The 22,384-nt window shown below is 55.8% G+C and overlaps 12 non-coding genes across 12 annotated transcripts; all 12 read left to right on the top strand.

Moving 5' to 3' along the window:
* Nucleotides 1–1,647: 1,647 nt before the first annotated feature.
* Nucleotides 1,648–1,739, top strand: LOC144255523 (small nucleolar RNA SNORD116). Its single transcript, XR_013343821.1, has one exon. It is a non-coding gene; the product is annotated as a small nucleolar RNA SNORD116 (small nucleolar RNA).
* Nucleotides 1,740–3,466: 1,727 nt separating this feature from the next.
* LOC144255527 (small nucleolar RNA SNORD116) lies at nt 3,467–3,558 on the top strand. The gene has a single exon (XR_013343825.1). It is a non-coding gene; the product is annotated as a small nucleolar RNA SNORD116 (small nucleolar RNA).
* A 1,728-nt stretch (nt 3,559–5,286) lies between these two features.
* Nucleotides 5,287–5,378, top strand: LOC144255522 (small nucleolar RNA SNORD116). Its single transcript, XR_013343820.1, has one exon. It is a non-coding gene; the product is annotated as a small nucleolar RNA SNORD116 (small nucleolar RNA).
* Nucleotides 5,379–7,103: 1,725 nt separating this feature from the next.
* On the top strand, nt 7,104–7,195 carry LOC144255526 (small nucleolar RNA SNORD116). The gene has a single exon (XR_013343824.1). It is a non-coding gene; the product is annotated as a small nucleolar RNA SNORD116 (small nucleolar RNA).
* Nucleotides 7,196–8,923: 1,728 nt separating this feature from the next.
* On the top strand, nt 8,924–9,015 carry LOC144255521 (small nucleolar RNA SNORD116). Its single transcript, XR_013343819.1, has one exon. It is a non-coding gene; the product is annotated as a small nucleolar RNA SNORD116 (small nucleolar RNA).
* A 1,727-nt stretch (nt 9,016–10,742) lies between these two features.
* LOC144255520 (small nucleolar RNA SNORD116) lies at nt 10,743–10,834 on the top strand. Its single transcript, XR_013343818.1, has one exon. It is a non-coding gene; the product is annotated as a small nucleolar RNA SNORD116 (small nucleolar RNA).
* Nucleotides 10,835–12,546: 1,712 nt separating this feature from the next.
* On the top strand, nt 12,547–12,637 carry LOC144255560 (small nucleolar RNA SNORD116). Its single transcript, XR_013343857.1, has one exon. It is a non-coding gene; the product is annotated as a small nucleolar RNA SNORD116 (small nucleolar RNA).
* Nucleotides 12,638–14,365: 1,728 nt separating this feature from the next.
* Nucleotides 14,366–14,456, top strand: LOC144255559 (small nucleolar RNA SNORD116). The gene has a single exon (XR_013343856.1). It is a non-coding gene; the product is annotated as a small nucleolar RNA SNORD116 (small nucleolar RNA).
* Nucleotides 14,457–16,183: 1,727 nt separating this feature from the next.
* On the top strand, nt 16,184–16,275 carry LOC144255519 (small nucleolar RNA SNORD116). The gene has a single exon (XR_013343817.1). It is a non-coding gene; the product is annotated as a small nucleolar RNA SNORD116 (small nucleolar RNA).
* Nucleotides 16,276–18,008: 1,733 nt separating this feature from the next.
* On the top strand, nt 18,009–18,100 carry LOC144255518 (small nucleolar RNA SNORD116). Its single transcript, XR_013343816.1, has one exon. It is a non-coding gene; the product is annotated as a small nucleolar RNA SNORD116 (small nucleolar RNA).
* Nucleotides 18,101–19,828: 1,728 nt separating this feature from the next.
* Nucleotides 19,829–19,920, top strand: LOC144255517 (small nucleolar RNA SNORD116). Its single transcript, XR_013343815.1, has one exon. It is a non-coding gene; the product is annotated as a small nucleolar RNA SNORD116 (small nucleolar RNA).
* Nucleotides 19,921–21,650: 1,730 nt separating this feature from the next.
* LOC144255516 (small nucleolar RNA SNORD116) lies at nt 21,651–21,742 on the top strand. Its single transcript, XR_013343814.1, has one exon. It is a non-coding gene; the product is annotated as a small nucleolar RNA SNORD116 (small nucleolar RNA).
* Nucleotides 21,743–22,384: the final 642 nt, after the last annotated feature.

Raw genomic sequence — 22,384 nt, 5'->3', positions numbered from 1 at the left:
AATGGACCCTGGAAGGGGAAGGCCCTTTTCAGCCGAGTTCACCTGGCGTTAGGGACCCCGAGCCTGTAGTCCTCTGAGGGTCAGTCCTCTTTTGGTTTCGGCATGCATGGGTGGTCCAGAGCTCCAGACGTTGAGGAAGACATTGGCCGGCCCGGCATGATTTCCTAGTGGGTGTTAGGCGGTAGGGTTCAGCCGTACTAGGAGGTTCTGGGCCGTGGCACAGGAGAATAGCTTTCCTCCTCTTGTGGACTGGAGACTTTTTTGCCAAGGCGAGTAGCACCGTGCTGGTCTGCTGGGTGTTCCAGAGAAAAATTGAGGTCCACTTTCGTTGGAACGCGGAGCCGGGGCCAGCTCAAAGCATGGGAGACCCTGCTTTAATGCACAGGGGCGTGGTGTTTTCGGGAGTCTGATGGGTTTTCTCTTCTCCTCGAAATGCTACAGTGTTGCCAGTGTATTGCCACACAATGTTGGCTGGAGCCAGGGTCCACCAGGGAAGGAAGGGTGGGGTCTCCAGAGGGACCAGTGCCTGGATGAGTAGATGGACATAGAGGGAATGCACATGGAGAAACTGGGTCTTACCGCAAGCGGGTACTTTTGCTGCCACTTCTGTTAATGGATCCTCCTGATAGATGGTTGGCTCTCGAGTTGGGGCATCAGAAGTGCTTCAGGAAAAAGCCTTAGTATCCTTGTGTGCTTTTTGGTCCGCCCGTGAGGCTGCATGCATGGTGGTTGCTGTGCATTCTGAAAGAGCATATACACAGTTTGGATCCCGAATGAGCCACCCAGGTGGCAGACCTCAGGGATGACTTCTCTTGTAGGAGGCACCTGCAAACCCGAGACGTCAGCTTCTAGTTTTTGAGCTTAGGACAGCCGCGAACGGTTTGGGTAGTGGAAAGGCCTAAGTGGGTCCAAAGTAGTGCGCAAGGATTGTTGCCTGTGCCTGAAGGAGGTAGAGAGTGATGAAATTCCCCTCTGTGCCAAGTGCCTTTCATAGGCGCTGGACAGGCGCTGAGGGTCTCCTCTCCTGCACAGTTGTGGGGTTCAGGCATTGAAACGTGTGGGTGGGGCCGGAGCTCCTGTTGGAATGGACGTCGCCTGGGGCTCCCAGATGCCCGTGGCGATGGCCCAGAAAGGCAGGAGGTTTCCAGCGGACGTGCTTTCTCAAGTTCGCCTTTCTTGCTTGGACATCCCGTGGAGGGAAGGTGTCAGGGTCAGATTGGTTTGCAGAGTTGGATGGAGATTCTCAGATGGGTTTCCTGTGGCTGGAAGAGTTTGTTGGGCAGCTTAAGAGCCACATGGGAACTGAGCTCAGGCCGGCATGGCGAGGGCAAGTGAAAAGGCTGCAGTCCTAAAGAGTGTGAACTGAGGAGCAGCAGGCTGCGGAGCAGGCCAGTCATGGTTGTTTTTCATGGGCATCCCTCTCTTTTGTCTCCTTGCATACGCATGGCAGGTCGTGTTTCCACGGAAGGAGTGAAAGGTTGCCGCCGGCTCCTCTGGCTGTGGGAAGATGCCCAGGGAGGACGGGGGAACACCCGCATGCCCGTGCCCTCTGTTTCCTGAGTGTGGCCCTTCGTAGCTGAGGATGGTAAGCGTCTCCTGGCCCCAAGTCACCGAGGTTGCTCCTTGCCGGGTGAGGGTCACAAGCGTGGATCGATGATGACTCCCACAAAAACATTCCTTGGAAGCTGAACAAAATGAGTGAAAACTCTATACCGTCTCTCTCATCGAAACTGAGGTCCACCACGTAGACGTAGGGGGCTGCAGTGAGCTGGGTGGTGGAGGGGAGAACCCTGTGGCCCTTTTTGGACGGGGGCTGTGTCAGAATGGACCCTGGAAGGGGAAGGCCCTTTTCAGCCGAGTTCACCTGGCGTTAGGACCCCGAGCCTGTAGTCCTCTGAGGGTCAGTCCTCTTTTGGTTTCGGCATGCATGGGTGGTCCAGAGCTCCAGACGTTGAGGAAGACATTGGCCTGCCCGGCATGATTTCTAGTGGGTATTCGGCGTTAGGGTTCAACCGTACTAGGAGGTTCTGGGCCGTGGCACAGGAGAACAGCTTTCCTCCTCTTGTGGACTGGAGACGTTTTTGCCAAGGCGAGTAGCACCGTGCTGGTCTGCTGGGTGTTCCAGAGAAAAATTGAGGTCCACTTTCGTCGGAAGGCGGAGCCGGGCCCAGCTCAAAGCATGGGAGACCCTGCTTTAGTGCACAGGGGCGTGGTGTTTCCGGGAGTCTGATGGGTTTTCTCTTCTCCTGGAAATGCTACAGTGTGCCAGTGGTATTGCCACACCAATGTTGGCTGGAGCCACGGTCCACCAGGGGAAGGAAGGGTGGGTCTCCAGAGGGACCAGTGCCTGGATGAGTAGATGGACATAGAGGGAATGCACATGGAGAAACTGGGTCTTATCGCAAGCAGGTACTTTTGCTGCCACTTCTGTTAATGGATCCTCCTGATAGATGGTTGGCTCTCGAGTTGGGGCATCAGAAGTGCTTCAGGAAAAAGCCTTAGTATCCTTGTGTGCTTTTGGTCGCCCGTGAGGCTGCATGCATGGTGGTTGCTGTGCATTCTGAAAGAGCATATAGGCAGTTTGGATCCCGAATGAGCCACCGTGGTGGCAGACCTCAGGGATGACTTCTCTTGTAGGAGGCGCCTGCGAACCCGAGACGTCAGCTTCTAGTTTTTGAGCATAGGACAGCCGCGAACGGTTTGGGTAGTGGAAAGGCCTAAGTGGGTCCAAATTAGTGCGCAAGGATTGTTGCCTGTGCCTGAAGGAGGTAGAGAGTGATGAAATTCCCCTCTGTGCCAAGTGCCTTTCATAGGCGCTGGACAGGCGCTGAGGGTCTCCTCTCCTGCACAAGTTGTGGGGTTCAGGCATTGGAACGTGTGGGTGGGGCCGGAGCTCCTGTTGGAATGGACGTCACCTGGGGCTCCAGATGCCCGTGGCGATGGCCCAGAAAGGCAGGAAGTTTCCAGAGGACGTGCTTTCTCAAGTTCGCCCTTTCTTGCTTGGACATCCCGTGGAGGGAAGGAGTCAGGGTCAGATTGGTTTGCAGAGTTGGATGGAGATTCTCAGATGGTTTCCTGTGGCTGGAAGAGTTTGTTGGGCAGCTTAAGAGCCACATGGGAACTGAGCTCAGGCCGGCATGGCGAGGGCAAGTGAAAAGGCTGCAGTCCCTAAAGAGTGTGAACTGAGGAGCAGCAGGCTGCGGAGCAGGCCAGTCATGGTTGTTTTTCATGGGCATCCCTCTCTTTTGTCTCCTTGCATACGCATGGCAGGTCGTGTTTCCACGGAAGGAGTGAAAGGTTGCCGCCGGCTCCTCTGGCTGTGGGAAGATGCCCAGGGAGGACGGGGAACACCCGCATGCCCGTGCCCTCTGTTTCCTGAGTGTGGCCCTTCGTAGCTGAGGATGGTAAGCGTCTCCTGGCCCCAAGTCACCGAGGTTGCTCCTTGCCGGGTGAGGGTCACAAGCGTGGATCGATGATGACTCCCACAAAAACATTCCTTGGAAGCTGAACAAAATGAGTGAAAACTCTATACCGTCTCTCTCATCGAAACTAAGGTCCACCACGTAGACATAGGGGGCTGCAGTGAGCTGGGTGGTGGAGGGAGAACCCTGTGGCCCTTTTTCGACAGGGGCTGTGTCGGAATGGACCCTGGAAGGGAAGGCCCATTTCAGCCGAGTTCACCTGGCGTTAGGACCCCGAGCCTGTAGTCCTCTGAGGGTCAGTCCTCTTTTGGTTTCGGCATGCATGGGTGCTCCAGAGCTCCAGACGTTGAGGAAGACATTGGCCTGCCCGGCATGATTTCCTAGTGGGTATTCGGCCGGTAGGGTTCAGCCGTACTAGGAGGTTCTGGGCCGTGGCACAGGAGAATAGCTTTCCTCCTCTTGTGGACTGGAGACGTTTTTGCCAAGGCGAGTAGCACCGTGCTGGTCTGCTGGGTGTTCCAGAGAAAAAATTGAGGTCCACTTTCGTTGGAACGCGGAGCCGGGCCCAGCTCAAAGCATGGGAGACCCTGCTTTAGTGCACAGGGGCGTGGTGTTTCCGGGAGTCTGATGGGTTTTCTCTTCTCCTGGAAATGCTACAGTGTTGCCAGTGGTATTGCCACACAATGTTGGCTGGAGCCACGGTCCACCAGGGGAAGGAAGGGTGGGTCTCCAGAGGGACCAGTGCCTGGATGAGTAGATGGACATAGAGGGAATGCACATGGAGAAACTGGGTCTTACCGCAAGCGGGTACTTTTGCTGCCACTTCTGTTAATGGATCCTCCTGATAGATGGTTGGCTCTCGAGTTGGGGCATCAGAAGTGCTTCAGGAAAAAGCCTTAGTATCCTTGTGTGCTTTTGGTCCGCCCGTGAGGCTGCATGCATGGTGGTTGCTGTGCAATCTGAAAGAGCATATACACAGTTTGGATCCCGAATGAGCCACCGTGGTGGCAGACCTCAGGGATGACTTCTCTTGTAGGAGGCGCCTGCGAACCCGAGACGTCAGCTTCTAGTTTTGGAGCATAGGACAGCCGCGAACGTTTGGGTAGTGGAAAGGCCTAAGTGGGTCCAAAGTAGTGCGCAAGGATTGTTGCCTGTGCCTGAAGGAGGTAGAGAGTTGATGAAATTCCCCTCTGTGCAAGTGCCTTTCATAGGCGCTGGACAGGCGCTGAGGGTCTCCTCTCCTGCACAAGTTGTGGGGTTCAGGCATTGGAACGTGTGGGTGGGGCCGGAGCTCCTGTTGGAATGGACGTCACCTGGGGCTCCCAGATGCCCGTGGCGATGGCCCAGAAAGGCAGGAGGTTTCCAGAGGACGTGCTTTCTCAAGTTCGCCCTTTCTTGCTTGGACATCCGTGGAGGGAAGGAGTCAGGGTCAGATTGGTTTGCAGAGTTGGATGGAGATTCTCAGATGGGTTTCCTGTGGCTGGAAGAGTTTGTTGGGCAGCTTAAGAGCCACATGGGAACTGAGCTCAGGCCGGCATGGCGAGGGCAAGTGAAAAGGCTGCAGTCCCTAAAGAGTGTGAACTGAGGAGCAGCAGGCTGCGGAGCAGGCCAGTCATGGTTGTTTTTCATGGGCATCCCTCTCTTTTGTCTCCTTGCATACGCATGGCAGGTCGTGTTTCCACGGAAGGAGTGAAAGGTGCCGCCGGCTCCTCTGGCTGTGGGAAGATGCCCAGGGAGGACGGGGAACACCCGCATGCCCGTGCCCTCTGTTTCCTGAGTGTGGCCCTTCGTAGCTGAGGATGGTAAGCGTCTCCTGGCCCCAAGTCACCGAGGTTGCTCCTTGCCGGGTGAGGGTCACAAGCGTGGATCGATGATGACTCCCACAAAAACATTCCTTGGAAGCTGAACAAAATGAGTGAAAACTCTATACCGTCTCTCTCATCGAAACTGAGGTCCACCACGTAGACGTAGGGGGCTGCAGTGAGCTGGGTGGTGGAGGGGAGAACCTGTGGCCCTTTTTGACGGGGCTGTGTCAGAATGGACCCTGGAAGGGAAGGCCCTTTTCAGCCGAGTTCACCTGGCGTTAGGACCCCGAGCCCTGTAGTCCTCTGAGGGTCAGTCCTCTTTTTGGTTTCGGCATGCATGGGTGGTCCAGAGCTCCAGACGTTGAGGAAGACATTGGCCTGCCCGGCATGATTTCCTAGTGGGTATTCGGCGGTAGGGTTCAGCCGTACTAGGAGGTTCTGGGCCGTGGCACAGGAGAATAGCTTTCCTCCTCTTGTGGACTGGAGACGTTTTTGCCAAGGCGAGTAGCACCGTGCTGGTCTGCTGGTGTTCCAGAGAAAAATTGAGGTCCACTTTCGTCGGAACGCGGAGCCGGGGCCCAGCTCAAAGCATGGGAGACCCTGCTTTAGTGCACAGGGGCGTGGTGTTTCCGGGAGTCTGATGGGTTTTCTCTTCTCCTGGAAATGCTACAGTGTTGCCAGTGGTATTGCCACACAATGTTGGCTGGAGCCACGGTCCACCAGGGAAGGAAGGGTGGGTCTCCAGAGGGACCAGTGCCTGGATGAGTAGATGGACATAGAGGGAATGCACATGGAGAAACTGGGTCTTACCGCAAGCGGGTACTTTTGCTGCCACTTCTGTTAATGGATCCTCCTGATAGATGGTTGGCTCTCGAGTTGGGGCATCAGAAGTGCTTCAGGAAAAAGCCTTAGTATCCTTGTGTGCTTTTGGTCCGCCCGTGAGGCTGCATGCATGGTGGTTGCTGTGCATTCTGAAAGAGCATATAGGCAGTTTGGATCCCGAATGAGCCACCGTGGTGGCAGACCTCAGGGATGACTTCTCTTGTAGGAGGCGCCTGCGAACCCGAGACGTCAGCTTCTAGTTTTTGAGCATAGGACAGCCGCGAACGGTTTGGGTAGTGGAAAGGCCTAAGTGGTCCAAATTAGTGCGCAAGGATTGTTGCCTGTGCCTGAAGGAGGTAGAGAGTGATGAAATTCCCCTCTGTGCCAAGTGCCTTTCATAGGCGCTGGACAGGCGCTGAGGGTCTCCTCTCCTGCACAAGTTGTGGGGTTCAGGCATTGGAACGTGTGGGTGGGGCCGGAGCTCCTGTTGGAATGGACGTCACCTGGGGCTCCCAGATGCCCGTGGCGATGGCCCAGAAAGGCAGGAGGTTTCCAGAGGACGTGCTTTCTCAAGTTCGCCCTTTCTTGCTTGGACATCCCGTGGAGGGAAGGAGTCAGGGTCAGATTGGTTTGCAGAGTTGGATGGAGATTCTCAGATGGGTTTCCTGTGGCTGGAAGAGTTTGTTGGGCAGCTTAAGAGCCACATGGGAACTGAGCTCAGGCCGGCATGGCGAGGGCAAGTGAAAAGGCTGCAGTCCCTAAAGAGTGTGAACTGAGGAGCAGCAGGCTGCGGAGCAGCCAGTCATGGTTGTTTTTCATGGGCATCCCTCTCTTTTGTCTCCTTGCATACGCATGGCAGGTCGTGTTTCACGGAAGGAGTGAAAGGTTGCCGCCGGCTCCTCTGGCTGTGGGAAGATGCCCAGGGAGGACGGGGAACACCCGCATGCCCGTGCCCTCTGTTTCCTGAGTGTGGCCCTTCGTAGCTGAGGATGGTAAGCGTCTCCTGGCCCCAAGTCACCGAGGTTGCTCCTTGCCGGGTGAGGGCCACAAGCGTGGATCGATGATGACTACCACAAAAACATTCCTTGGAAGCTGAACAAAATGAGTGAAAACTCTATACCGTCTCTCTCATCGAAACTGAGGTCCACCACGTAGACGTAGGGGGCTGCAGTGAGCTGGGTGGTGGAGGGGAGAACCCTGTGGCCCTTTTTGGACGGGGGCTGTGTCAGAATGGACCCTGGAAGGGAAGACCCTTTTCAGCCGAGTTCACCTGGCGTTAGGACCCCGAGCCTGTAGTCCTCTGAGGGTCAGTCCTCTTTTGGTTTCGGCATGCATGGGTGGTCCAGAGCTCCAGACGTAGAGGAAGACATTGGCCTGCCCGGCATGATTTCCTAAAGGGTGTTAGGCGGTGGGGTTCAGCCGTACTAGGAAGTTCTGGGCCGTGGCACAGGAGAATAGCTTTCCTCCTCTTGTGGACTGGAGACGTTTTTGCCAAGGCGAGTAGCACCGTGCTGGTCTGCTGGGTGTTCCAGAGAAAAATTGAGGTCCACTTTCGTCGGAACGCGGAGCCGGGCCCAGCTCAAAGCATGGGAGACCCTGCTTTAGTGCACAGGGGCGTGGTGTTTCCGGGAGTCTGATGGGTTTTCTCTTCTCCTGGAAATGCTACAGTGTTGCCAGTGGTATTGCCACACAATGTTGGCTGGAGCCACGGTCCACCAGGGAAGGAAGGGTGGGTCTCCAGAGGGACCAGTGCCTGGATGAGTAGATGGACATAGAGGGAATGCACATGGAGAAACTGGGTCTTACCGCAAGCGGGTACTTTTGCTGCCACTTCTGTTAATGGATCCTCCTGATAGATGGTTGGCTCTCGAGTTGGGGCATCAGAAGTGCTTCAGGAAAAAGCCTTAGTATCCTTGTGTGCTTTTGGTCCGCCCGTGAGGCTGCATGCATGGTGGTTGCTGTGCATTCTGAAAGAGCATATAGGCAGTTTGGATCCCGAATGAGCCACCGTGGTGGCAGACCTCAGGGATGACTTCTCTTGTAGGAGGCGCCTGCGAACCCGAGACGTCAGCTTCTAGTTTTTGAGCATAGGACAGCCGCGAACGGTTTAGGTAGTGGAAAGACCTCAGTGGGTCCAAATTAGTGCGCAAGGATTGTTGCCTGTGCCTGAAGGAGGTAGAGAGTGATGAAATTCCCCTCTGTGCCAAGTGCCTTTCATAGGCGCTGGACAGGCGCTGAGGGTCTCCTCTCCTGCACAAGTTGTGGGGTTCAGGCATTGGAACGTGTGGGTGGGGCCGGAGCTCCTGTTGGAATGGACGTCACCTGGGGCTCCCAGATGCCCGTGGCGATGGCCCAGAAAGGCAGGAGGTTTCCAGAGGACGTGCTTTCTCAAGTTCGCCCTTTCTTGCTTGGACATCCCGTGGAGGGAAGGAGTCAGGGTCAGATTGGTTTGCAGAGTTGGATGGAGATTCTCAGATGGGTTTCCTGTGGCTGGAAGAGTTTGTTGGGCAGCTTAAGAGCCACATGGGAACTGAGCTCAGGCCGGCATGGCGAGGGCAAGTGAAAAGGCTGCAGTCCCTAAAGAGTGTGAACTGAGGAGCAGCAGGCTGCGGAGCAGGCCAGTCATGGTTGTTTTTCATGGGCATCCCTCTCTTTTGTCTCCTTGCATACGCATGGCAGGTCGTGTTTCCACGGAAGGAGTGAAAGGTTGCCACCGGCTCCTCTGGCTGTGGGAAGATGCCCAGGGAGGACGGGAACACCCGCATGCCCGTGCCCTCTGTTTCCTGAGTGTGGCCCTTCGTAGCTGAGGATGGTAAGCGTCTCCTGGCCCCAAGTCACCGAGGTTGCTCCTTGCCGGGTGAGGGTCACAAGCGTGGATCGATGATGACTCCCACAAAAACATTCCTTGGAAGCTGAACAAAATGAGTGAAAACTCTATACCGTCTCTCTCATCGAAACTGAGGTCCACCACGTAGACGTAGGGGGCTGCAGTGAGCTGGGTGGTGGAGGGGAGAACCCTGTGGCCCTTTTTGGACGGGGGCTGTGTCGGAATGGACCCTGGAAGGGAAGGCCCATTTCAGCCGAGTTCACCTGGCGTTAGGACCCCGAGCCTGTAGTCCTCTGAGGGTCAGTCCTCTTTTGTTTCGGCATGCATGGGTGGTCCAGAGCTCCAGACGTTGAGGAAGACATTGGCCTGCCCGGCATGATTTCCTAGTGGGTATTCGGCGGTAGGGTTCAGCCGTACTAGGAGGTTCTGGGCCGTGGCACAGGAGAATAGCTTTCCTCCTCTTGTGGACTGGAGACTTTTTGCCAAGGCGAGTAGCACCGTGCTGGTCTGCTGGGTGTTCCAGAGAAAAATTGAGGTCCACTTTCGTCGGAAGGCGGAGCCGGGCCCAGCTCAAAGCATGGGAGACCCTGCTTTAGTGCACAGGGGCGTGGTGTTTCCGGGAGTCTGATGGGTTTTCTCTTCTCCTGGAAATGCTACAGTGTTGCCAGTGGTATTGCCACACAATGTTGGCTGGAGCCACGGTCCACCAGGGGAAGGAAGGGTGGGTCTCCAGAGGGACCAGTGCCTGGATGAGTAGATGGACATAGAGGGAATGCACATGGAGAAACTGGGTCTTACCGCAAGCGGGTACTTTTGCTGCCACTTCTGTTAATGGATCCTCCTGATAGATGGTTGGCTCTCGAGTTGGGGCATCAGAAGTGCTTCAGGAAAAAGCCTTAGTATCCTTGTGTGCTTTTGGTCCGCCCGTGAGGCTGCATGCATGGTGGTTGCTGTGCATTCTGAAAGAGCATATAGGCAGTTTGGATCCCGAATGAGCCACCGTGGTGGCAGACCTCAGGGATGACTTCTCTTGTAGGAGGCGCCTGCGAACCCGAGACGTCAGCTTCTAGTTTTTGAGCATAGGACAGCCGCGAACGGTTTGGGTAGTGGAAAGGCCTAAGTGGGTCCAAATTAGTGCGCAAGGATTGTTGCCTGTGCCTGAAGGAGGTAGAGAGTGATGAAATTCCCCTCTGTGCCAAGTGCCTTTCATAGCGCTGGACAGGCGCTGAGGGTCTCCTCTCCTGCACAAGTTGTGGGGTTCAGGCATTGGTACGTGTGGGTGGGGCCGGAGCTCCTGTTGGAATGGACGTCACCTGGGGCTCCCAGATGCCCATGGCGATGGCCCAGAAAGGCAGGAGGTTTCCAGAGGACGTGCTTTTCTCAAGTTCGCCCTTTCTTGCTTGGACATCCCGTGGAGGGAAGGAGTCAGGGTCAGATTGGTTTGCAGAGTTGGATGGAGATTCTCAGATGGGTTTCCTGTGGCTGGAAGAGTTTGTTGGGCAGCTTAAGAGCCACATGGGAACTGAGCTCAGGCCGGCATGGCGAGGGCAACTGAAAAGGCTGCAGTCCCTAAAGAGTGTGAACTGAGGAGCAGCAGGCTGCGGAGCAGGCCAGTCATGGTTGTTTTTCATGGGCATCCCTCTCTTTTGTCTCTTGCATACGCATGGCAGGTCGTGTTTCCACGGAAGGAGTGAAAGGTTGCCACCGGCTCCTCTGGCTGTGGGAAGATGCCCAGGGAGGACGGGGAACACCCGCATGCCCGTGCCCTCTGTTTCCTGAGTGTGGCCCTTCGTAGCTGAGGATGGTAAGCGTCTCCTGGCCCCAAGTCACCGAGGTTGCTCCTTGCCGGGTGAGGGTCACAAGCGTGGATCGATGATGACTCCCACAAAAACATTCCTTGGAAGCTGAACAAAATGAGTGAAAACTCTATACCGTCTCTCTCATCGAAACTGAGGTCCACCACGTAGACGTAGGGGGCTGCAGTGAGCTGGGTGGTGGCCGTTTTCGACGGGGGCTGTGTCGGAATGGACCCTGGAAGGGAAGGCCCATTTCAGCCGAGTTCACCTGGCGTTAGGACCCCGAGCCTGTAGTCCTCTGAGGGTCAGTCCTCTTTTTGTTTCGGCATGCATGGGTGGTCCAGAGCTCCAGACGTTGAGGAAGACATTGGCCTGCCCGGCATGATTTCCTAGTGGGTATTCGGCGGTAGGGTTCAGCCGTACTAGGAGGTTCTGGGCCGTGGCACAGGAGAATAGCTTTCCTCCTCTTGTGGACTGGAGACTTTTTTGCCAAGGCGAGTAGCACCGTGCTGGTCTGCTGGGTGTTCCAGAGAAAAATTGAGGTCCACTTTCGTCAGAAGGCGGAGCCGGGCCCAGCTCAAAGCATGGGAGACCCTGCTTTAGTGCACAGGGGCGTGGTGTTTCCGGGAGTCTGATGGGTTTCTCTTCTCCTGAAATGCTACAGTGTTGCCAGTGGTATTGCCACACAATGTTGGCTGGAGCCACGGTCCACCAGGGGAAGGAAGGGTGGGTCTCCAGAGGGACCAGTGCCTGCATGAGTAGATGGACATAGAGGGAATGCACATGGAGAAACTGGGTCTTACCGCAAGCGGGTACTTTTGCTGCCACTTCTGTTAATGGATCCTCCTGATAGATGGTTGGCTCTCGAGTTGGGGCATCAGAAGTGCTTCAGGATAAAGCCATAGTATCCTTGTGTGCTTTTGGTCCGCCCGTGAGGCTGCATGCATGGTGGTTGCTGTGCATTCTGAAAGAGCATATAGGCAGTTTGGATCCCGAATGAGCCACCATGGTGGCAGACCTCAGGGATGACTTCTCTTGTAGGAGGCGCCTGCGAACCCGAGGACGTCAGCTTCTAGTTTTTGAGCATAGGACAGCCGCGAACGGTTTGGGTAGTGGAAAGGCCTAAGTGGGTCCAAATTAGTGCGCAAGGATTGTTGCCTGTGCCTGAAGGAGGTAGAGAGTGATGAAATTCCCCTCTGTGCCAAGTGCCTTTCATAGGCGCTGGACAGGCGCTGAGGGTCTCCTCTCCTGCACAAGTTGTGGGGTTCAGGCATTGGAACGTGTGGGTGGGGCCGGAGCTCCTGTTGGAATGGACGTCACCTGGGGCTCCCAGATGCCCGTGGCGATGGCCCAGAAAGGCAGGAGGTTTCCAGAGGACGTGCTTTCTCAAGTTCGCCCTTTCTTGCTTGGACATCCCGTGGAGGGAAGGAGTCAGGGTCAGATTGGTTTGCAGAGTTGGATGGAGATTCTCAGATGGGTTTCCTGTGGCTGGAAGAGTTTGTTGGCAGCTTAAGAGCCACATGGGAACTGAGCTCAGGCCGGCATGGCGAGGGCAAGTGAAAAGGCTGCAGTCCCTAAAGAGTGTGAACTGAGGGGAGCAGCAGGCTGCGGAGCAGGCCAGTCATGGTTGTTTTTCATGGGCATCCCTCTCTTTTGTCTCCTTGCATACGCATGGCAGGTCGTGTTTCCACGGAAGGAGTGAAAGGTTGCCGCCGGCTCCTCTGGCTGTGGGAAGATGCCCAGGGAGGACGGGGAACACCCGCATGCCCGTGCCCTCTGTTTCCTGAGTGTGGCCCTTCGTAGCTGAGGATGGTAAGCGTCTCCTGGCCCCAAGTCACCGAGGTTGCTCCTTGCCGGGTGAGGGTCACAAGCGTGGATCGATGATGACTCCCACAAAAACATTCCTTGGAAGCTGAACAAATGAGTGAAAACTCTATACCGTCTCTCTCATCGATACTGAGGTCCACCACTTAGACATAGGGGCTGCAGTAGGCTGGGTGGTGGGGGGAGAACCCTGTGGCCCTTTTTGGACGGGGGCTGTGTCAGAATGGACCCTGGAAGGGAAGGCCCTTTTCAGCCGAGTTCACCTGGCGTTAGGACCCCGAGCCTGTAGTCCTCTGAGGGTCAGTCCTCTTTTGGTTTCGGCATGCATGGGTGGTCCAGAGCTCCAGACGTAGAGGAAGACATTGGCCTGCCCGGGATGATTTCCTAGTGGGTGTTCGGCGGTAGGGTTCAGCCGTACTAAGGAGGTTCTGGGCCGTGGCACAGGAGAATAGCTTTCCTACTCTTGTGGACTGGAGACGTTTTTGCCAAGGCGAGTAGCACCATGCTGGTCTGCTGGGTGTTCCAGAGAAAAATTGAGGTCCACTTTCGTCGGAAGGCGGAGCCGGGCCCAGCTCAAAGCATGGGAGACCCTGCTTTAGTGCACAGGGGCGTGGTGTTTCCAGGAGTCTGATGGGTTTTCTCTTCTCCTGGAAATGCTACAGTGTTGCCAGTGGTATTGCCACACAATGTTGGCTGGAGCCACGGTCCACCAGGGGAAGGAAGGGTGGGTCTCCAGAGGGACCAGTGCCTGGATGAGTAGATGGACATAGAGGGAATGCACATGGAGAAAATGGGTCTTACCGCAAGCGGGTACTTTTGCTGCCACTTCTGTTAATGGATCCTCCTGATAGATGGTTGGCTCTCGAGTTGGGGCATCAGAAGTGCTTCAGGATAAAGCCATAGTATCCTTGTGTGCTTTTGGTCCGCCGGTGAGGCTGCATGCATGGTGGTTGCTGTGCATTCTGAAAGAGCATATAGGCAGTTTGGATCCGAATGAGCCACCGTGGTGGCAGACCTCAGGGATGACTTCTCTTGTAGGAGGCGCCTGCGAACCCGAGACGTCAGCTTCTAGTTTTTGAGCATAGGACAGCCGCGAACGGTTTGGGTAGTGGAAAGGCTAAGTGGGTCCAAATTAGTGCGCAAGGATTGTTGCCTGTGCCTGAAGGAGGTAGAGAGTGATGAAATTCCCCTCTGTGCCAAGTGCCTTTCATAGGCGCTGGGACAGGCGCTGAGGGTCTCCTCTCCTGCACAAGTTGTGGGGTTCAGGCATTGGAAACGTGTGGGTGGGGCCGGAGCTCCTGTTGGAATGGACGTCACCTGGGGCTCCCAGATGCCCGTGGCGATGGCCCAGAAAGGCAGGAGGTTTCCAAAGGACGTGCTTTCTCAAGTTCGCCCTTTCTTGCTTGGACATCCCCGTGGAGGGAAGGAGTCAGTGTCAGATTGGTTTGCAGAGTTGGATGGAGATTCTCAGATGGGGTTCCTGTGGCTGAAGAGTTTGTTGGGCAGCTTAAGAGCCCACATGGGAACTGAGCTCAGGCCGGCATGGCGAGGGCAAGTGAAAAGGCTGCAGTCCCTAAAGAGTGTGAACTGAGGAGCAGCAGGCTGCGGAGCAGGCCAGTCATGGTTGTTTTTCATGGGCATCCCTCTCTTTTGTCTCCTTGCATACGCATGGCAGGTCGTGTTTCCACGGAAGGAGTGAAAGGTTGCCGCCGGCTCCTCTGGCTGTGGGAAGATGCCCAGGGAGGACGGGAACACCCGCATGCCCGTGCCCTCTGTTTCCTGAGTGTGGCCCTTCGTAGCTGAGGATGGTAAGCGTCTCCTGGCCCCAAGTCACGAGGTTGCTCCTTGCCGGGTGAGGGTCACAAGCGTGGATCGATGATGACTCCCACAAAAACATTCCTTGGAAGCTGAACAAATGAGTGAAAACTCTATACCGTCTCTCTCATCGATACTGAGGTCCACCACGTAGACATAGGGGGCTGCAGTAGGCTGGGTGGTGGAGGGAGAACCCTGTGGCCCTTTTTGGACGGGGGCTGTGTCAGAATGGACCCTGGAGGGGAAGGCCCTTTTCAGCCGAGTTCACCTGGCGTAGGACCCCGAGCCTGTAGTCCTCTGAGGGTCAGTCCTCTTTTGGTTTCGGCATGCATGGGTGCTCCAGAGCTCCAGACGTAGAGGAAGACATTGGCCTGCCCGGGATGATTTCCTAGTGGGTGTTCGGCGGTAGGGTTCAGCCGTACTAGGAGGTTCTGGGGCCGTGGCACAGGAGAATAGCTTTCCTACTCTTGTGGACTGGAGACGTTTTTGCCAAGGCGAGTAGCACCATGCTGGTCTGCTGGGTGTTCCAGAGAAAAATTGAGGTCCACTTTCGTCGGAAGGCGGAGCCGGGCCCAGCTCAAAGCATGGGAGACCCTGCTTTAGTGCACAGGGGCGTGGTGTTTCCAGGAGTCTGATGGGTTTTCTCTTCTCCTGGAAATGCTACAGTGTTGCCAGTGGTATTGCCACACAATGTTGGCTGGAGCCACGGTCCACCAGGGGAAGGAAGGGTGGGTCTCCAGAGGGACCAGTGCCTGGATGAGTAGATGGACATAGAGGGAATGCACATGGAGAAAATGGGTCTTACCGCAAGCGGGTACTTTTGCTGCCACTTCTGTTAATGGATCTCCTGATAGATGGTTGGCTCTCGAGGTTGGGGCATCAGAAGTGCTTCAGGATAAAGCCATAGTATCCTTGTGTGCTTTTGTTCCGCCGGTGAGGCTGCATGCATGGTGGTTGCTGTGCATTCTGAAAGAGCATATAGGCAGTTTGGATCCCGAATGAGCCACCCAGGTGGCAGACCTCAGGGATGACTTCTCTTGTAGGAGGCACCTGCAAACCCGAGACGTCAGCTTCTAGTTTTGAGCTTAGGACAGCCGCGAACGGTTTGGGTAGTGGAAAGGCCTAAGTGGGTCCAAAGTAGTGCGCAAGGATTGTTGCCTGTGCCTGAAGGAGGTAGAGAGTGATGAAATTCCCCTCTGTGCCAAGTGCCTTTCATAGGCGCTGGAACAGGCGCTGAGGGTCTCCTCTCCTGCACAAGTTGTGGGGTTCAGGCATTGGAACGTGTGGGTGGGCCGGAGCTCCTGTTGGAATGGACGTCACCTGGGGCTCCAGATGCCCGTGGCGATGGCCCAGAAAGGCAGGAGGTTTCCAGCGGACGTGCTTTCTCAAGTTCGCCCTTTCTTGCTTGGACATCCCGTGGAGGGAAGGAGTCAGGGTCAGATTGGTTTGCAGAGTTGGATGGAGATTCTCAGATGGGTTTCCTGTGGCTGGAAGAGTTTGTTGGGCAGCTTAAGAGCCACATGGGAACTGAGCTCAGGCCGGCATGGCGAGGGCAAGTGAAAAGGCTGCAGTCCCTAAAGAGTGTGAACTGAGGAGCAGCAGGCTGCGGAGCAGGCCAGTCATGGTTGTTTTTCATGGGCATCCCTCTCTTTTGTCTCCTTGCATACGCATGGCAGGTCGTGTTTCCACGGAAGGAGTTGAAAGGTGCCGCCGGCTCCTCTGGCTGTGGGAAGATGCCCAGGGAGGACGGGGAACACCCGCATGCCCGTGCCCTCTGTTTCCTGAGTGTGGCCCTTCGTAGCTGAGGATGGTAAGCGTCTCCTGGCCCCAAGTCACCGAGGTTGCTCCTTGCCGGGTGAGGGTCACAAGCGTGGATCGATGATGACTCCCACAAAAACATTCCTTGGAAGCTGAACAAAATGAGTGAAAACTCTATACCGTCTCTCTCATCGAAACTGAGGTCCACCACGTAGACGTAGGGGGCTGCAGTGAGCTGGGTGGTGGAGGGGAGAACCCTGTGGCCCTTTTTGGACGGGGGCTGTGTCGGAATGGACCCTGGAAGGGAAGGCCCATTTCAGCCGAGTTCACTGGCGTTAGGACCCCGAGCCTGTAGTCCTCTGAGGGTCAGTCCTCTTTTGGTTTCGGCATGCATGGGTGCTCCAGAGCTCCAGACGTTGAGGAAGACATTGGCCTGCCCGGCATGATTTCCTAGTGGGTATTCGGCGGTAGGGTTCAGCCGTACTAGGAGGTTCTGGGCCGTGGCACAGGAGAATAGCTTTCCTCCTCTTGTGGACTGGAGACTTTTTTGCCAAGGCGAGTAGCACCGTGCTGGTCTGCTGGGTGTTCCAGAGAAAAATTGAGGTCCACTTTCGTCGGAAGGCGGAGCCGGGCCCAGCTCAAAGCATGGGAGACCCTGCTTTAGTGCACAGGGGCGTGGTGTTTCCGGGAGTCTGATGGGTTTTCTCTTCTCCTGGAAATGCTACAGTGTTGCCAGTGGTATTGCCACACAATGTTGGCTGGAGCCACGGTCCACCAGGGGAAGGAAGGGTGGGTCTCCAGAGGGACCAGTGCCTGGATGAGTAGATGGACATAGAGGGAATGCACATGGAGAAACTGGGTCTTACCGCAAGCGGGTACTTTTGCTGCCACTTCTGTTAATGGATCCTCCTGATAGATGGTTGGCTCTCGAGTGGGGCATCAGAAGTGCTTCAGGAAAAAGCCTAGTATCCTTGTGTGCTTTTGGTCCGCCCGTGAGGCTGCATGCATGGTGGTTGCTGTGCATTCTGAAAGAGCATATACACAGTTTGGATCCCGAATGAGCCACCGTGGTGGCAGACCTCAGGGATGACTTCTCTTGTAGGAGGCGCCTGCAAACCCGAGACGTCAGCTTCTAGTTTTTGAGCATACGACAGCCGCGAACGGTTTGGGTAGTGGAAAGGCCTAAGTGGGTCCAAATTAGTGCGCAAGGATTGTTGCCTGTGCCTGAAGGAGGTAGAGAGTGATGAAATTCCCCTCTGTGCCAAGTGCCTTTCATAGGCGCTGGACAGGCGCTGAGGGGTCTCCTCTCCTGCACAAGTTGTGGGGTTCAGGCATTGGAACGTGTGGGTGGGGCCGGAGCTCCTGTTGGAATGGACGTCACCTGGGCTCCCAGATGCCCGTGGCGATGGCCCAGAAAGGCAGGAGGTTTCCAGAGGACGTGCTTTCTCAAGTTCGCCCTTTCTTGCTTGGACATCCCGTGGAGGGAAGGAGTCAGGGTCAGATTGGTTTGCAGAGTTGGATGGAGATTCTCAGATGGGTTTCCTGTGGCTGGAAGAGTTTGTTGGGCAGCTTAAGAGCCACATGGGAACTGAGCTCAGGCCGGCATGGCGAGGGCAAGTGAAAAGGCTGCAGTCCCTAAAGAGTGTGAACTGAGGAGCAGCAGACTGCGGAGCAGGCCAGTCATGGTTGTTTTCATGGGCATCCCTCTCTTTTGTCTCCTTGCATACGCATGGCAGGTCGTGTTTCCACGGAAGGAGTGAAAGGTTGCCGCCGCTCCTCTGGCTGTGGAAGATGCCCAGGGAGGACGGGGAACACCCGCATGCCCGTGCCCCTCTGTTTCCTGAGTGTGGCCCTTTCGTAGCTGAGGATGGTAAGCGTCTCCTGGCCCCTGGCCCCAAGTCACCGAGGTTGCTCCTTGCCGGGTGAGGGTCACAAGCGTGGATCGATGATGACTCCCACAAAAACATTCCTTGGAAGCTGAACAAAATGAGTGAAAACTCTATACCGTCTCTCTCATCGAAACTGAGGTCCACCACGTAGACGTAGGGGGCTGCAGTGAGCTGGGTGGTGGAAGGGAGAACCCTGTGGCCCTTTTGGACGGGGGCTGTGTCAGAATGGACCCTGGAAGGGAAGGCCCTTTTCAGCCGAGTTCACCTGGCGTTAGGACCCCGAGCCTGTAGTCCTCTGAGGGTCAGTCCTCTTTTGGTTTCGGCATGCATGGGTGGTCCAGAGCTCCAGACGTTGAGGAAGACATTGGCCGGCCCGGCATGATTTCCTAGTGGGTATTCGGCGGTAGGGTTCAGCCGTACTAGGAGGTTCTGGGCCGTGGCACAGGAGAATAGCTTTCCTCCTCTTGTGGACTGGAGACTTTTTTGCCAAGGCGAGTAGCACCGTGCTGGTCTGCTGGGTGTTCCAGAGAAAAATTGAGGTCCACTTTCGTTGGAACGCGGAGCCGGGGCCAGCTCAAAGCATGGGAGACCCTGCTTTAATGCACAGGGGCGTGGTGTTTTCGGGAGTCTGATGGGTTTTCTCTTCTCCTCGAAATGCTACAGTGTTGCCAGTGGTATTGCCACACAATGTTGGCTGGAGCCAGGGTCCACCAGGGGAAGGAAGGGTGGGTCTCCAGAGGGACCAGTGCCTGGATGAGTAGATGGACATAGAGGGAATGCACATGGAGAAACTGGGTCTTACCGCAAGCGGGTACTTTTGCTGCCACTTCTGTTAATGGATCCTCCTGATAGATGGTTGGCTCTCGAGTTGGGGCATCAGAAGTGCTTCAGGAAAAAGCCTTAGTATCCTTGTGTGCTTTTGGTCCGCCCGTGAGGCTGCATGCATGGTGGTTGCTGTGCATTCTGAAAGAGCATATACACAGTTTGGATCCCGAATGAGCCACCCAGGTGGCAGACCTCAGGGATGACTTCTCTTGTAGGAGGCACCTGCAAACCCGAGACGTCAGCTTCTAGTTTTGAGCTTAGGACAGCCGCGAACGGTTTGGGTAGTGGAAAGGCCTAAGTGGGTCCAAAGTAGTGCGCAAGGATTGTTGCCTGTGCCTGAAGGAGGTAGAGAGTGATGAAATTCCCCTCTGTGCCAAGTGCCTTTCATAGGCGCTGGACAGGCGCTGAGGGTCTCCTCTCCTGCACAAGTTGTGGGGTTCAGGCATTGGAACGTGTGGGTGGGGCCGGAGCTCCTGTTGGAATGGACGTCACCTGGGGCTCCCAGATGCCCGTGGCGATGGCCCAGAAAGGCAGGAGGTTTCCAGCGGACGTGCTTTCTCAAGTTCGCCCTTTCTTGCTTGGACATCCCGTGGAGGGAAGGTGTCAGGGTCAGATTGGTTTGCAGAGTTGGATGGAGATTCTCAGATGGGTTTCCTGTGGCTGGAAGAGTTTGTTGGGCAGCTTAAGAGCCACATGGGAACTGAGCTCAGGCCGGCATGGCGAGGGCAAGTGAAAAGGCTGCAGTCCCTAAAGAGTGTGAACTGAGGAGCAGCAGGCTGCGGAGCAGGCCAGTCATGGTTGTTTTTCATGGGCATCCCTCTCTTTTGTCTCCTTGCATACGCATGGCAGGTCGTGTTTCCACGGAAGGAGTGAAAGGTTGCCGCCGGCTCCTCTGGCTGTGGGAAGATGCCCAGGGAGGACGGGGAACACCCGCATGCCCGTGCCCTCTGTTTCCTGAGTGTGGCCCTTCGTAGCTGAGGATGGTAAGCGTCTCCTGGCCCCAAGTCACCGAGGTTGCTCCTTGCCGGGTGAGGGTCACAAGCGTGGATCGATGATGACTCCCACAAAAACATTCCTTGGAAGCTGAACAAAATGAGTGAAAACTCTATACCGTCTCTCTCATCGAAACTGAGGTCCACCACGTAGACGTAGGGGGCTGCAGTGAGCTGGGTGGTGGAGGGGAGAACCCTGTGGCCCTTTTTGGACGGGGGCTGTGTCAGAATGGACCCTGGAAGGGAAGGCCCTTTTCAGCCGAGTTCACCTGGCGTTAGGACCCCGAGCCTGTAGTCCTCTGAGGGTCAGTCCTCTTTTGGTTTCGGCATGCATGGGTGGTCCAGAGCTCCAGACGTTGAGGAAGACATTGGCCTGCCCGGCATGATTTCCTAGTGGGTATTCGGCGTTAGGGTTCAACCGTACTAGGAGGTTCTGGGCCGTGGCACAGGAGAACAGCTTTCCTCCTCTTGTGGACTGGAGACGTTTTTGCCAAGGCGAGTAGCACCGTGCTGGTCTGCTGGGTGTTCCAGAGAAAAATTGAGGTCCACTTTCGTCGGAAGGCGGAGCCGGGCCCAGCTCAAAGCATGGGAGACCCTGCTTTAGTGCACAGGGGCGTGGTGTTTCCGGGAGTCTGATGGGTTTTCTCTTCTCCTGGAAATGCTACAGTGTTGCCAGTGGTATTGCCACACAATGTTGGCTGGAGCCACGGTCCACCAGGGGAAGGAAGGGTGGGTCTCCAGAGGGACCAGTGCCTGGATGAGTAGATGGACATAGAGGGAATGCACATGGAGAAACTGGGTCTTATCGCAAGCAGGTACTTTTGCTGCCACTTCTGTTAATGGATCCTCCTGATAGATGGTTGGCTCTCGAGTTGGGGCATCAGAAGTGCTTCAGGAAAAAGCCTTAGTATCCTTGTGTGCTTTTGGTCCGCCCGTGAGGCTGCATGCATGGTGGTTGCTGTGCATTCTGAAAGAGCATATAGGCAGTTTGGATCCCGAATGAGCCACCGTGGTGGCAGACCTCAGGGATGACTTCTCTTGTAGGAGGCGCCTGCGAACCCGAGACGTCAGCTTCTAGTTTTTGAGCATAGGACAGCCGCGAACGGTTTGGGTAGTGGAAAGGCCTAAGTGGGTCCAAATTAGTGCGCAAGGATTGTTGCCTGTGCCTGAAGGAGGTAGAGAGTGATGAAATTCCCCTCTGTGCCAAGTGCCTTTCATAGGCGCTGGACAGGCGCTGAGGGTCTCCTCTCCTGCACAAGTTGTGGGGTTCAGGCATTGGAACGTGTGGGTGGGGCCGGAGCTCCTGTTGGAATGGACGTCACCTGGGGCTCCCAGATGCCCGTGGCGATGGCCCAGAAAGGCAGGAAGTTTCCAGAGGACGTGCTTTCTCAAGTTCGCCCTTTCTTGCTTGGACATCCCGTGGAGGGAAGGAGTCAGGGTCAGATTGGTTTGCAGAGTTGGATGGAGATTCTCAGATGGGTTTCCTGTGGCTGGAAGAGTTTGTTGGGCAGCTTAAGAGCCACATGGGAACTGAGCTCAGGCCGGCATGGCGAGGGCAAGTGAAAAGGCTGCAGTCCCTAAAGAGTGTGAACTGAGGAGCAGCAGGCTGCGGAGCAGGCCAGTCATGGTTGTTTTTCATGGGCATCCCTCTCTTTTGTCTCCTTGCATACGCATGGCAGGTCGTGTTTCCACGGAAGGAGTGAAAGGTTGCCGCCGGCTCCTCTGGCTGTGGGAAGATGCCCAGGGAGGACGGGGAACACCCGCATGCCCGTGCCCTCTGTTTCCTGAGTGTGGCCCTTCGTAGCTGAGGATGGTAAGCGTCTCCTGGCCCCAAGTCACCGAGGTTGCTCCTTGCCGGGTGAGGGTCACAAGCGTGGATCGATGATGACTCCCACAAAAACATTCCTTGGAAGCTGAACAAAATGAGTGAAAACTCTATACCGTCTCTCTCATCGAAACTGAGGTCCACCACGTAGACATAGGGGGCTGCAGTGAGCTGGGTGGTGGAGGGGAGAACCCTGTGGCCCTTTTTCGACAGGGGCTGTGTCGGAATGGACCCTGGAAGGGAAGGCCCATTTCAGCCGAGTTCACCTGGCGTTAGGACCCCGAGCCTGTAGTCCTCTGAGGGTCAGTCCTCTTTTGGTTTCGGCATGCATGGGTGCTCCAGAGCTCCAGACGTTGAGGAAGACATTGGCCTGCCCGGCATGATTTCCTAGTGGGTATTCGGCGGTAGGGTTCAGCCGTACTAGGAGGTTCTGGGCCGTGGCACAGGAGAATAGCTTTCCTCCTCTTGTGGACTGGAGACGTTTTTGCCAAGGCGAGTAGCACCGTGCTGGTCTGCTGGGTGTTCCAGAGAAAAATTGAGGTCCACTTTCGTTGGAACGCGGAGCCGGGCCCAGCTCAAAGCATGGGAGACCCTGCTTTAGTGCACAGGGGCGTGGTGTTTCCGGGAGTCTGATGGGTTTTCTCTTCTCCTGGAAATGCTACAGTGTTGCCAGTGGTATTGCCACACAATGTTGGCTGGAGCCACGGTCCACCAGGGGAAGGAAGGGTGGGTCTCCAGAGGGACCAGTGCCTGGATGAGTAGATGGACATAGAGGGAATGCACA

Source organism: Urocitellus parryii, chromosome 6, assembly GCF_045843805.1.
Source record: "Urocitellus parryii isolate mUroPar1 chromosome 6, mUroPar1.hap1, whole genome shotgun sequence".
Classification (NCBI taxonomy): domain Eukaryota; kingdom Metazoa; phylum Chordata; class Mammalia; order Rodentia; family Sciuridae; genus Urocitellus; species Urocitellus parryii.
Note: the sequence above shows the minus strand (reverse complement) of the source record. Positions and strands in the feature narration are given on the sequence as shown.